At 60.3% G+C, this 13,663-nt stretch overlaps 1 protein-coding gene across 2 annotated transcripts in view; it reads left to right on the top strand.

Moving 5' to 3' along the window:
- The first annotated feature begins 730 nt into the window (after positions 1 to 730).
- Positions 731 to 13,663, top strand: part of PRR5 (proline rich 5) — a 57,271-nt gene continuing 44,338 nt past the window's right edge. The window contains exon 1 of one of the 2 annotated variants that reach the window (XM_047786020.1): positions 731 to 779. The gene's annotated coding sequence lies outside the window, so the exon portion shown is untranslated. Of the gene's footprint in view, positions 780 to 12,156; positions 12,480 to 13,663 lie in introns of those variants that run through there. The other variant, XM_047786021.1, reaches the window with a different exon arrangement.

The raw sequence follows: 13,663 nt of genomic DNA, 5'->3' as shown, positions 1-13,663 counted from the left end.
TATTTCCACCAGAGCAGAACTTCTCAAACTTCACAGGAATTTGGGAAGCCCCAGGAGGGCTTGTTAAAACCCGATTCCTAGGCCCCATTCGCAGGTTCGGAACGTCTAGGCTGAGGCCCGAGAATGTACGTTTCTACCAAGTTCCAGGGTGAGGCCGAGGCCGAAGAAGCAGTCGGGCCACACTGACTACCGCAGCCCTGGGGTGTTTAGATGCGGGAAGCGCATCGCTGCACCCTCTTCCCGCCACAAGACCCCGAGGCAGGGACTGAATCGGAAGGTCCGATTTCCCCCGCCCCCACCCCGGCTCCCCGCGTCCTCCACAGGCTGGGGCTTGAGGAGGGGGCGCTCGGTGGGCGACAGAGGGCCTGGGAGGGCTGGGTTACCGGCCGGAGAACCGATCTGGGCCGCCAGGGTGGCCGGGGACGCCCCCTTCCCCGGCGGGCACCGCCCACAGCCTGCGCAGTGCACCCGGGTGGGGGGAGCCGGGAGGGCGCCCCCGATCCCCCGCTCCCAGCCGGGGCGGGCCCCGGCCCCCAGAGGCCCGGGTGGGTGGGCGTGCCCGCGGCGCAGGTGGCCGCCCCTCCCCCCCGCCCCCGGCGTCCCCGGCCGCCCCGGAGTCCCGGGGGCCGGGGCCGCGGCCGCGTCGGGCGCCCTGCGCGGGCCCGGGGGGCGGGGCGGGGCGGGGCGAGGCGGGGCGGGGCCTCGGCGGCCCCCTCCCCCGGCCCCGGGCTCCGGCTCTGCGCGGTGGCGGCTGCGGCGGCGGTGGCACGGGGACCAAGGTGAGCGGCGGCGACGCGTCCCGGAGGCCCAGCCAGGGAAGGGGGTCCCGGTGGGCCGGGGGCGGGGGGCACGCACGCCCCTCGGAAGGCGGGGGCCCGGGCGGTGCCGGCGGAGTGGCGTGTGTGTGCGCGCGCGCCCGCGTGTCGCGCCGAGTGCGGGGACATGGGGTGGGGTGCGGTGGGGGGGTCGGGCGGTCCCCGTGGTTGGGGGCCCTCTCCCACCTCGGTCTCCTGGGGGCTCCCCAGCTCGTCCTCCCTCGAGGTCTCTCTCCTCGCCCCCCCCCGCCCCGCCCCCCTTCTCTTCTCTGTCTCTGAGTTTCCCTCTGTCTCTGCATGTCCGTCCAGCGGCTTGTCCAGCTGCCTCGTTTCCTGATCGTCCTTCCCCCACCGTGCCCCCTCCCCATCGCAGCCCTCCCCTCCCTCTCCCTGCCCCCCTTAATAGAGCAAACAAAGATGCTCGAGGAGGGGGATATCTCCTTTCTGAGCCCTGTCCTGGCTCAACATGCGGCCCCACCCCTCTGGCCTCTGGCCTGGGCCTCCAGCCACCTTCCTGCAGGGAGCTGGCCCTGCAGAGCGTGGGGGTGGGTTTGGGGCAGCAGGGCATCTGAGGGCAGTGGAGCATGTAGAGTCTGTGCCCTGAACCTGGGGACACCCTCCCCCCCCATCCCATGAGAGGTGGCACGCTGGGCAGATCTGCTTGGTCAGGAGGCTGAGCCTCTGGCAAAATCAGACCATGCAATAGACCCCATTCACATGAGCAACGCCTGACACTTTCTAAGATTTGTTTCCCAGGGAGCGGCCATAGGGGAGAACTTGCTGGGTGGGGGAAGGGTCCGTGGCTGGAGGGTCACAGGGTGTGGTCTCACCCCTGCTCGGCCTGGCCACTTCCTGGGGGTGACCGCCACCTCCCCATCCGTGATATGGGGCAGCAGTGAGAGCCGGGTGCAGCTGCCGTAACGACCGTGTGAGATGGCCATCGCGTCCAGGTGATTAGCAGGGTTCTTGGCGAGAGCCTGGCAGTGCCCGAGGTCCCCCAGGATCCCAAAGGCCAATCCCTGGACTGCATCTGGACAGGGAGAGCCAGCTCCCTGGGGCCTCTCGGACCTGCTGTCCCAGGCCCAACCCAGGGACCTTTCTTGGAGCGAGTGGAGCCTGGAACCATCAGACTGTCCTCTTTCATGACGGTTTGATAAGATGCCGATTCCTGGGCTCCTGTCCTCACCCCTGATGGGGCCCCAGGGGTCTGCATTTTACAACGCCCCCCGCCCCTTCTGATGCATGCTCAGGTGTGAGCACCCCTGGGTGGTAGCATTGCCTGATGGGACAAGGCCGTGTAGCTCCCTCTGGCTGGCAGGCAATGGGGCGGACCCAAGAGGAGCCCATCCATTCTAGGGACATGGCCTTACTGTGTCCCTGGACAGGCCACGTCCCCTCTCAGCGCCCAAGTCCACATCAGAACGAGGAGGTTAGGGTTTCCCAAGGGTCTTTCCTGCCAAACGGTCTGGGATGCCCAGCCCTTTGTTTCAGTGGAGGTAGCAGGTGGGTGGGAGCTACAGATTCAGGCAGACATGGGCCAGCATCCCAGGACCACTGCTGGCTGGCTGTGTGGCCCTGGGCAAGTCACTTTGCTTCTCTGGGCCTCGTTGCCTAATCTGAAAGCTGGGAATCATAACATTACCAACTCCCTATGGGTGGTCAGGATCCAAAGAGGCTCAACGCCTGACACGTCGCCAGCCCACTGTGAATGGGGGTGGTACCCATCGTGAGAGAGGCTGGCACTCTGTGTGTCTCGGCTGTTTTCACTGTCTGGCGATGGGGACAGTCACATGGACCTGATTTCTCATCAGCAGGGAAAGTGGTCGTGCAGAAACATTTGTCAGCTAATGGATTTTTTGTTTCTAATGGGTGGCTTAAAAGGCCCGAGGATGGCCGTGCAGAATTGCCTGGGTGGCGTTTTGTAGGATCTGGCTGGGCGCCGGTGCCAGCTCCCTTGCTCAAGGCAGAGACAACACCCTTGTCTCCCGGGCGACTCCCCGCAGAGTCAGGAGAGCAGAAACCCAGGAGGGACCGGGATGGGAGAAGGAAGGAGAAAGCCCTGAGCCTCACCAGGTGCCCCAGTTTGTGGACAGAAACAAAACCATCTTCCAGGACATCTTTGGGGACAGCAGAGCTCTCAAGGTGCCCCGAGAGGGACAGGGACAGTCATGCATTCATTTATCCATGCCCTTGCTCATTTCCACGGACCTTCTCCGGGCCTGGTGGATGGCGGGGGCCGCCAGGGAGGCAGAGACCCACACAGGAAGGGGGAGGCCACAGACGCACCGTGTGGGATGGGCGTGACCCGGTCAGATATTCCGTCAGTGTCCTCCGGGTCAAGGGCAGGGACAGGAAGTCCTGCCTCAGGACTCACCCTGAAGCCCGGGCGGCCCTCGGCCCTCGAGGGGGCAGACCCTGAGAAGGCCCAGGACTGGAGGCAGGAGGTGTGATTAGGGCTGCGGGCTGTGATGAAGACGTGGGTTAGTGAGACAAGGAGGTGACTTCCTGTGTCACCTTCTTTTTTGCTTTTAACCACATCCCCCTTTTATGTCTCAAGATCGAATCGCCGTGGGGGAGCACCTAGTGGGGTGGGAGAAGTCTGCTGAGCTGAGTTCTGGTGACTCAAGAATCTGAGTGTCTCTGGGGAGCAGCCTGGATGCCACTGCCTGTGGGTCTTGGCTCTGGCCTCAGACTCTGGGCTCTGGGTGGCCTGGAGGAAGAGCCAGCAGGGGCCAGGGAGGGGCTGGAAAGCCTGGAGACCCCAGAGTCAGGTCCACCTGCCGGAAATCCCAGCAACACCATTTTTTTGGAATGATTTTTATTTTTTTCCGTCAGAGCTGGTTTACAGTGTTCTGTCAATTTTCTACTGTACAGCAAGGGGACCCAGTCACACATACAAGTACATATTCCTTTTTCTCACATTGTCCTGCTCCATCCTAACTGACTAGATATAGTTCCCAGTGCTGCACAGCAGGCGCTCATTGCTTATCCATTCCAAAGGCAATAGTTTGCATCTATTACTCCCAAATTCCCAGTCCATCCCACTCCCCACCCCTGCAACCACAAGTCTCTTCTCCATATCCAGGATTTTCTTCTCTGCCGGCAGCACCATTTTTTAGCTGTGTGGCCGCGGGAAAGCTGCCTAACCTCTCTGAGCTTCAGTGCTCTCACTTGCGTAGTGTAGAAAACACAGCTTAGGTGATGAAGACCTGGCTTCAGGAACCAGGCTGCTTGGTGGGTTCAAATCTCATCCCCACCTCTCACCAGCTGTGTGATGTTGGCAAGTGCCCGAAGGTCTCTGTGTGCCCCGGTTTCTTCATCTGGGAAGCGGCGATGACCGCACACCTGCCGCCTAGGGTCCTGGTGAGGGCTCTGTGGCTACATGAAGGGTCCCCAGGTCAGTGCCCTGTGTTGGTGGGATGGAGTGGTGTGCGGTGACGTGGTCTGGCAGTGACAGTGGCTTGCAGTCAGGCTGGCCTGGCATTAGCCCTGGAGTTCCTGTTAGTATTAGTGTTGAAACCCACTGCCAGGGTCAGGAGATGGCTGTGGGTGAGGAGATGTGACAGGGCCCCTTGGTGCCTGGCACAGAGAAGCCTCAGGGGATGCTGGTGCCCAGCCGCGCCCTCTGGGGAGAGCAGAGGGGACCCAGGGGCAAGAGAGTCCTTCTGAACAGGTTCTTAAGAAAATCAGTGTAATTCGGTTCACTGAGGGGTGTTGCTCTCCTCTGTTCTGACTCCAAACCGTGGGTTTACTTCTGGAAGGAGGAAGGGGTCGGCTGTTCCCTGAGCATCTGCTGGGTGCCAGGCCCTGTGTGAAGTCTTCCCGAGGCACCATCTCACAAACTCCTCCCAACCAGCCCAGGAAGTGATCGTGGCCATGCCCACTTACCAGATGGGCAAACTGAGGCTCGGAGAGGCCAACGGCTGCCCAGGGATGCAGGCAGCAAGGAGCAGGGCTGGGGCTCAAACCCCAGGGTCTCTGGCACGAGGCGTGCTTGCCCGCTTTCCGCCACACTACGTGGTAAAGGAATGTCGCCAAGATGCCACACCGTCAGGAGCTGCGCCATGGGCTCCTCTGACCTCAGTGGAAGTCGTGTTTGTTTCATGGAAAGTTCTTTTTTTTTTTTCTTGGTGTTTTAGGGCTACACCCATGGCATATGGAGGTTCCCAAGCTAGGGGTCAAATCGGAGCTGTAGCTGCCGGCCTACACCACAGCCACAGCAACACAAGATCCAAGCCGCATCTTTGACCTACACCACAGCTCACGGCAACACAGGATCCTCAACCTGTGAGTGAGGCCAGGGATCAAACCTGCATCCTTTTGGATACTAGTCGGATTCATTACCGCTGAGCCACGAAGGGAACGCCCCATGGAAGGTCCTTAAGGGTTCGCTTTCTGTGCCATCAGCTGGGCTGGTTAAAAGCCTTCTTTGTGTTGCCAAAGCAGCTTCTCCAGCAAAACCAATCTGCCTGGAGCCATTTACACCCCTTTGAGTCTGACGGGGGTGGGGTTACTCTGCAGCTTGGCTTTCAAAGCTCTGAAATGGGAATTTTTATTCCTGCCCTGGTTAACTCCCGTGGGTGGGTGGGTAGAGCTGTGAGATGATAATAGCCAACACACATACAGCCCTTGACAGGTACCTAGAAAACGTCTTACCTGTGTGCCCTCATTTTACCTTCTGAGGCCTCCTGAGGTCGTTGCATGATCCCATTGTATAGACGAGGAGGGCACAGCACAGAGAAGTCAGAATCGTGTCCAAGGTCACACAGCTGGTAAGACAGCAGGTCTGATTCAGATGGCCTAGAGCCAGCCAGTGAGGCCACTTCTTGGTGGATAGACATGAGACCTCTTGCTTGATTATTCCCAGTGACAGGGAGCTCACTACCTCACGAGCCCCTGTGATTGTTAGTCTAGGACTTGGGTAGTTGGTGGCGATGGTCCGTGGTGCAGTAGACTCCACTTAGGAGAGGATCTTAGGCTTGGCTTTGGCTGTGCTGGGTCTGAGGTGCTGGCAGGCCGACCGTGGAGAGATGGGGAGGGGGGCTCTGCATACTTCCTTACTCACAGTGCTGTCCCTTTCGTCCCCCCCAGACCAAATCTGAGGCTGAGCACACAGGGGGTTAGACAGTGGGTGCCCAATAAATCCTTGCAGGGGACCAATCCTATTTCTAAGGAAAATGTTAAATTATAAAACCAGGAGTCCCCATCGCAGCTCAGCAGAAATGATTCTGACTAGCATCCATGAGGACGCAGGGTTGATCCTTGGCCTTGGTCAGTGGGTTAAGGATCCGGCGTTGCCGTGAGCTGTGGTGTAGGTCGCAGACGTGGCTCGGATCCCTAGTTGCTGTGGCTGTGATGTAGGCCAGCAACTAGAGCTCTGATTCGACCCCTAGCCTGGGAACCTCCATGTACCGTGGGTGCAGCCCTTCAAAAGCAAAACAAAATTATGAAATCAACATAGGGAGTTCCTACTGTGGCTCAGCAGGTTAAGAACCCAGCTAGTAACCATGAGGATGCGGGTTCAATCCCTGGCCTCGCTCCGTGGGTTCAGGATCCAGTGTTGCCGGGAGCTGTGGTGTAGATCACAGAAGCGGCTTGGATCCCATGTTGCTGTGGCTGCGGTGCAGGCCGGCAGCTGTAGTCCCGGTTTGATCCCTAGCCCGGGAACTTCCATAGGCCACGGGTGCGGCCCTAAAAAGGAAACGAATGAATGAATGAATGAACACACACATACGTACATACATAGATAAATAAATACATAAATGAAAAGTGAAACCGCCACGGCCATGTCATACTGGAAATACAACCCCACTCTTACCTGTCACCTGGAAAAGAAGGCTCACTTTTACCTGCAGCCTTCGCCCCGTCAGCATCATCATTCCAGTCTCTTTTCAATTGATAACCTCGGCCTAGAACTGCTTTCACCCGACAGCACCCCCCACGCGTCCTCCCGCATCCTGTTCGTTTTCCTTTGCTCCGATGCTGCGAGCGTCTCCCCCGTTGCTAGGACGCTCCGGTAGCTCCTAGAGCGCGAGGATGATTCTGTCCTGACCGCACAGTAGCCTCTGGTCGTGTGTCTTGGCCTGTCCCCTGTCTGTGGAGCCTCCACGCGGACAGGGGTGTGAAGAGCCGATGCTGACCCCTCGAGGTCCAACAGGACGGCTGGTCAGCCCCGCCAGGCTGTGTGACCTCAGGCCGGGCCCTGCCCCTCTCTGCGTCTCAGGTTCCTGCTCTGCTCGGAAATGGGGGGACGACCCTCACAGGACAGGGCTGCTGGGAGGAGAAAACAAGGGAATGTGACGTCAGTGACGTGGCGGGGGCGGCGGCGGGGGCGTGAAAGGCGCTACCTGACCCTACTGGTACGGTTGTCCTGTTGTCGTTACTATTCACTATTGTTGTTGTTGTCGGTATTTAGGTCCTGTCACCCCAGTTGAATTGCGGAGCCCTGCAGTCAGGAGCCAGGCTCTGTATTTGCCTGTGTCTGACCCCTGAACACGCTCTGGAATATTCATTGATTTGATTCTCAACATTCAGGTCCCTCCAAATAGAATGAGTCTCCACGTGGGCAAGGCGCTGGGAGGCTTTTCACTGACCCAGTCTCAGGCACGGTGATCATCAACCACATTTTATTTGATTTATTGTTTTGTTGTTGTTGTTGTTGTTGTGTTGCCTTTTCTACGGCTGCTCCCACTGCATATGGAGATTCCCAGGCTAGTGGTCTGATTGGAGCTGTAGCCGCTGGCCTACACCGCAGCCACAGCAACGCAGGATCCGAGCTGTGTCTGTGACCCACACCACAGCTCACGGCAACGCCGGATCCTTCACCCACTGGGCAAGGCCAGGGATTGAACCTGCAACCTCAAGGTTCCTAGTTGGATTCGCTAGCCACTGAGCCACGACGGGAACTCCTCAACCGCATTTTAGAAACAGGCTGAGAGAGCACAATGGGCCTGCCCAAAGTCACACAGTAGGAAGAAGAGAGCCAGGAAGACTTCCTGGAGGCGGCGGCAGTGGCACTGGGCCAGCAGGATGGGGCACGTGACTGGGCCAAGGGGCAGAGTGCCCGTGTTCTGGGGGGAGGTGCAGAGGAGCGGGGGAGCTGTCCGGGGCAGGACAGGGCCCAGCGCCCAGCACAGTGCGGGGCAGAGCATGGATGAGGCTTGAGGCCATTTACTGAGCTGAACTGTCCTGAAGTGACAACAGGGCAGGAATGAGCCAGCTGTCTGGGCCCCTGACCCCACCGGCACCCCATCCAGCCACTTCCTTCTGTCCAGGCAGGAAAGGGTGCTCCGAGGGGTGGGAGACCTCTCAGGCACCTTCCCGGGGCCTGCTCTGGGAGCAGTGATAAAATATTTATCAGAAGTGCCGGCAGCCAGCCTTTCCTGCACAGGGTACAGCAGGGGGCAGTTCTCGCCCTGGGCCTGCAGCCTCGCCGAGTCCCGCTGAGTCACTGGGAAGCCCAGGAGCCACCTGCCCACACCCTCCTCAGCCCCTCTGCCCTTTGGCCACGTGGGGGCCTCGTAATATGTAAGCCATTCGGCTGCCCACAGAGCCGGGGCATCCAGTGTGGTTAGTGCTGAGGGTTTCAGAGCTCTCGCAGCGGCCAAGGTCACGGGCAGAGGCAGCCAGTGGGACGAGGTCCCCCAGGTGCCCACCCACCCCTGTGGGCTCCCACCTCTTAGTACTCCTGGCACCCAGCAAGGTAGGTCCTTTGCCCGCCTGTCAGGTAATGGGGACCCCCCCGAGGCTCACGGCAGGGACGCCGCGAGTCAGGTCTCGCACCGTCGGGCTGAGCAGAGATTTGGCCCTTGGCCGTCTGACCCCTGCCACCACCACGAGGCCAGAGTCCGCTCTCGCCCGGAGTCAGGGCCTGGGGGTTCTGCCCGCCCCAGCGTGACACGGAGCTGTGACTTCAGGTTTGTGCTTTTGATTTTCAGAGTAACAGCAACAACAAAAAACAGTAGCAGATGGCTCCTTCCTACCCTGCGTGGTGTGGGTGGAAGGACAGGGCTCTCAGATTCCTTTGTTCATTCATTCATAAAGCAGCGTTCCAGGCCCCAGGGGCCCGTGGGGGACACGCAGGCCGTGGTTGGGGGTGCCCTCAGAGCCGCAGAGGGCTGGCTTCTACGCCTGGGCCCACCTGCTCCCGGCACCCGTGCTCTGTGACCGCTGGCGGGTTACTCCGCCTCTCTGAGCCTCGGTCTCTGATTGATTTGGGCATGGGGGGTAAAGGCTGCTTTCTCGAGTGTGGATCACACCTCCGTCCTTGTTCTCGGTCGCATCTCCACGTCGGCCTGCCGGGCATCCATCGGCCTTTGAAACCGTCTGGCTTCTAGAGAGATCCCGGCAGGCAGGCCTTGCGGTTGGTTCTCCACAGGAGATAATCTGGCGCCCGTGCCCCAGCAGCCCTTGCAGATCCGACGGTTGAAGGTGGAAGCTTTTTCCAAACTCGGTTCTGAAGGGAGCTGGGCCCTGAGCCGTGTGGGTGGCCACGGGTCATCTCCCCGTCCCGGCCTGCCTGGGCACGGGTTCGTCTCGCCCTCTGCCTTGCCCTCCTCCTGCTTCCTCCGCCCTTCCTCTGTCCCGAATTCTTTTCCCTCCCTTCTTCACTGGGGGCTTTTGTTGTCCCTGCAGGAGGATGCCCTCCTCCTCCAAGAAGCCCTCCTGGCTGCCCTGTGCCTCCCCAGGCAGGGCGGGAGGCACCCCTCCCCTGCCCCCTTACCCTGGACGCCCGACTTTTATCTGGGACCCAAAACTGGCTCTGTCCCCAGTGGCCCTCCCTCCAGCCCGGGGCTCCGAGGGCAGAACTCCGCTGGATTTACCTCTGGACCTCCGGGCTGGCACGGGGTGGGACCAACAGCATCCAAGGAGCGGGAGAGGGGGTGACGGATGGCAGGGCTGGCTGGGGTTTTAGGGACATGTGGGCAGGAGCAAACCTGGAAGGTATGAACTCACTGCGTTTCTGTGAACTGGCTCTGCAGACAGCACCCCGTTTTCCTGGCCTTCACAGACGTTCAGCTAGGAGAATGGGAAATAAGGATTCGAGGGGCTGAGACTGTGGTGGGGCAGAGCCCAAGGGGTTGGCAGTGCTGGCCTCCTCCTGTGGGAGCTTTGTGACCCCTAGTGACACAGGCCCTCCCTCAGGCCTGACGTTCGTTAGGCAAACCCAGCGTTTATTCGTGCGAGGGAAGCAGGACAGCAGGTGCTTGCGTTCTTGGGGTGCTCCCGCGTGCGTCGGACCAGCACTCACAGCCCGGCACGGAGAAAAGAGTGGAGGCGTTCCTGTTGTGGCTCAGCAGGTTAAGAACCCAACATAGTACCTGTGAGGATGCAGGTTCAATCCCTGGCCCCACTCCGTGGGTTAAGGAGCCAGCGTTGCCATAAGCTGTGGTGCAGGTCACAGATGCAGCTCAGATTTGATGCTACTCTGGCTGTGGCCCAGGCCAGCAGTGGCAGCTCTAATTCACCCCCTAGCCTGGAAACTTCCATATGCTGGAAGTGCGGCCCTAAAAAGAAAAAAAGAGATAGGAAGGAGATGCACCCTGATGGCAGCAAAAACTTTCTCTGGTGGTTTGTTTCCTCTTCCAGCTTTTTCGTGTTTTTCCAGTTTTCGTGAGTGCATGTGATGACGTGGTCTGTGTGTCGAGAGTCTTGTGCCTGCGAGGCACCTGAGCCAGAGACACAGTGCCTGCCGCCGGGACACTCAGTCTGTCGGAGAGAGCCCTCCTCCGCCTGACGGCCCTGACACCGTCTGATGGGGAGGCTGCGGGGATGCGGCCCGGTGGCGTGATGGAGCGGGCGCGAGGGAAGCCCAGGGAGGCCCTGGCCCAGCACAGGAGGCACCTGGGGACAGGGCTCCCAGGAGAACCCACAGAAAAGGGAAAGACGTTGATTTCACAAGTCCAGCTGGAAAGAGCTTCAAGCAGCCGAAAGGAGATTAATGCGGACACCCCCAGTGAGGACCCGAGGGCGTTGGGAGAGGCCCCAGGGGTGGCAGAAACAAAGCAGGTGGGTCCGAGAGAGGGCGGGCTCAGGATGCTCTGGCTCCGGCCAGCTGAGGATGGAGGCAGGTGGGGAACACATGGGGGGGGGCAGTGAAGGTGAGGTGTCTTCTGCTTTACCTTGACCTCTGTGCTAATGGGTCAAGGTGGCCGGCCGTTGACCCCGAGGCTAAAGGGGCCTCCAGGAGGGGGTGTGGGGTGGGGGATGTCTCTGAGCTCAGGTGGGTTTCCCTCCTGCATGTGCTAACACAGGGGACTCTGTGCTGTAGGCAGGGGGAGGGGAGGGGAAGGAAGAAGCCCACCAGGCCCCATCCAGGGCCCACCCTTCTCCTTCCCCTGCTTCACCAGGAGTGGGCGAGGGTCCTCGGCCCCTGTGGATTTTGAGCTGGGCAGGCAAGGTGGGCAGAGAAGGCGGTGTGGGCTGGGCCCCCCGGGGGCAGGGGCTAGACGTATGCCCAGTGTGGGCCCCCACCCCCCGCCCCGGGAAAATGAGGGCATCTCCTCTCCCTCCACCATATTCTAGCTTCCTTCTGGAGCAGTTATGAGGCCACACAGGCACTGAGGCTGCCCCAGGGTAAAAGATGTGGCCAAGGTCACATTCAAATCCAGCGCTTAGCTCAGGTTCTTGTGCGTATTAGGTTCTCAAGAAATAAGTTCTTTCTTTGTCCCCCCACGCTCTTTAGGGCTGCACCCCCAGCAGGGAGGGATCTCACTCTCTGAGCCTCCTGGGGAATGCGTCCCTGCAGCACGTGGCCTAGACAGTACTGTCCTCCAAGTGCAGTGGTGTGTATGCTAAGGTGGGGCTCATGGAGAAGACTGTGGTGGGTGAGGTCACCCTGAGCAGGGTTTTGCAGGATGAATAGGAGTTGGCCCACCAGACCAGGCTGAGGGAAAGGTTATCACAGTCAGTGAAGGACAAGCACATGGACATGAACTGGCCTTGCCACCAGGAAGTAAGTTGGCTTCCGCTTTCATTTGCTCAGGAGGCTGCAAGGAGGCTCTTGACGCCCCCTCCTCTCCCCTCAGACAACCGTGAGCTGACAGCCTGGGCTCCTGGTAAGGGGCTGGGAGCTTGGGACCAATCACCCCCTGTCTCATCCCTGCGGAGAATCCTAGGAGAACCCTCTCCTGTCACCTGCCCCGAGTCTGGGGAAACCCCATGGGCCATGCCAGTCGCAGGCGGAGCCGTGTGGCTTTTGCAGCGATGGCAGCCCCAGCTCGCAGGCTGACTTCTCACCTCGGTCCCCACCCCATCTGCCACCCACGCCGGGAACCACAGAAAAAGAGCCTGGGCTTCTGTGACTCAAAAACAGAAACTGCCGAGACCTGAGTGGGGAGCCCCTGGAAGTCAGGCCGGGGGCTGGGCTGGGCCACGCGCCCACGCCCAGTGCCCCAGAGGACGGCTCCAGGGGAATAGGCGGCAGGATGCTGTCCCCGTGCCAGCTCCTGGCCTCGGCCCCGTCGGCTGTGGATCTGCCCAGGCCCCGGCCCTTGGGCAACTTGTGGACCCGCGTGGAGTCCCCTCCCTGAGCCCAGACGTGGCTGGCAATTCACCCAGCTGCACCCCAGGACCCCTGCACCCCAGCACCCCAGCCTGGGGTTTCACTGCACCGGCCGCCACAGTCAGAGCAGTAGGGACAGCGACTCATGCCCACTGTGAGAGGTGAGGAGGGCAGAGCAGCCGCACCTGGACCCTGCGCTGGCCCCGGGTCCCATCTCACAGATGGAGAGACTGAGGCTCGGGAGGATGGGGCAGTGAGCTGTGGGGAGGGGCCGGTGACTGCATCCGCGGTAGGGAGTTGGGAGGAGGGCGCCTGGACCTGAGGCCAGCCTGGCTAACCCGCCCCCAGAGAAGGGGTTCCCAACTGATGCAGATCCAGGAGGGTCCTAGCGACAGGCTGGGGGCAGGGCCTGGGGCTTTGCAGCTCCACGAGCCACCTGTGACCCCAGCCCCCGGCTCCCAGAGCCCAGAGCTGTGGACACGCACCATCTGAGCCTCCCGGGAAGGAGGGGTTCCCGAAGGCCCTCACCTCTCATTCCATACCCGCGTCTCCTCCACCCCTGCCGCCACCCTGAGAGGTGCCCACTCGTGATGGTGGCATCAGATGGGAGGCTCAGACGGGGGCCCACAGGGCCTGGGGTGGAGCGTGGGGTGGGGAGCAGTCAGGAGGTCTGAACCCCAAGTGGTGTGTGTTGGGGGGCTGTGGCTGGCGGGAGCTCCCTCTGCATCCAGGCTCCCTCTCTGGGGACATGAAAACCCCGAGGAGGGTGGTTGACAGCGCGGTTTCAGGACACTCACACAAGGGAAGCAAAGTCACAAGATTCATCACTCACGGGTCCCAGCAGTGGGGGTGTAGGTGCATAATGAGTGGGGGAAGGGCAGTCCTCCGTCCCAGGTCAGGGGAGCAGGACACAGGGAGCAGGGGGGTAGCCCTGTTGCTTATAAGGTGGCTGGGGCAGAGGTCACTGACTTTCAGCCAGGTCAGAATTTCCATCTGCATCTTCCCCACCCTGGTCTCACCCCCATGTGCCACGGGACCATCCCTGCCCCTCCTGCAGCCTATCAGCCCTGTCTGTGAAGCAGGGATGGCAGTATCTGCATCAGAGGGTATTGGGGCAGCATGACTATATGTGTGCACCCCTCAGGCCCATGCCCGGCTACTAGAAAATGCCCCTAATATAATACCTGTGGTTGTGATAGTGCTACAGTCATTCTCAAGATGTTCCTGGAGTTTAAAAAAAAAAAAAAGTGCTAGGAGATCTAGTACACTTGTGAGATATGGACTGTTTTTTTTTTTTTTTACCTTGAGCTTCCTGGCAACAAAAGCAAAAAGGGAAAGAGGATCA

This window comes from Phacochoerus africanus, chromosome 7, assembly GCF_016906955.1.
Source record: "Phacochoerus africanus isolate WHEZ1 chromosome 7, ROS_Pafr_v1, whole genome shotgun sequence".
Classification (NCBI taxonomy): domain Eukaryota; kingdom Metazoa; phylum Chordata; class Mammalia; order Artiodactyla; family Suidae; genus Phacochoerus; species Phacochoerus africanus.
This window is presented reverse-complemented; position numbering and strand designations above follow the sequence as displayed.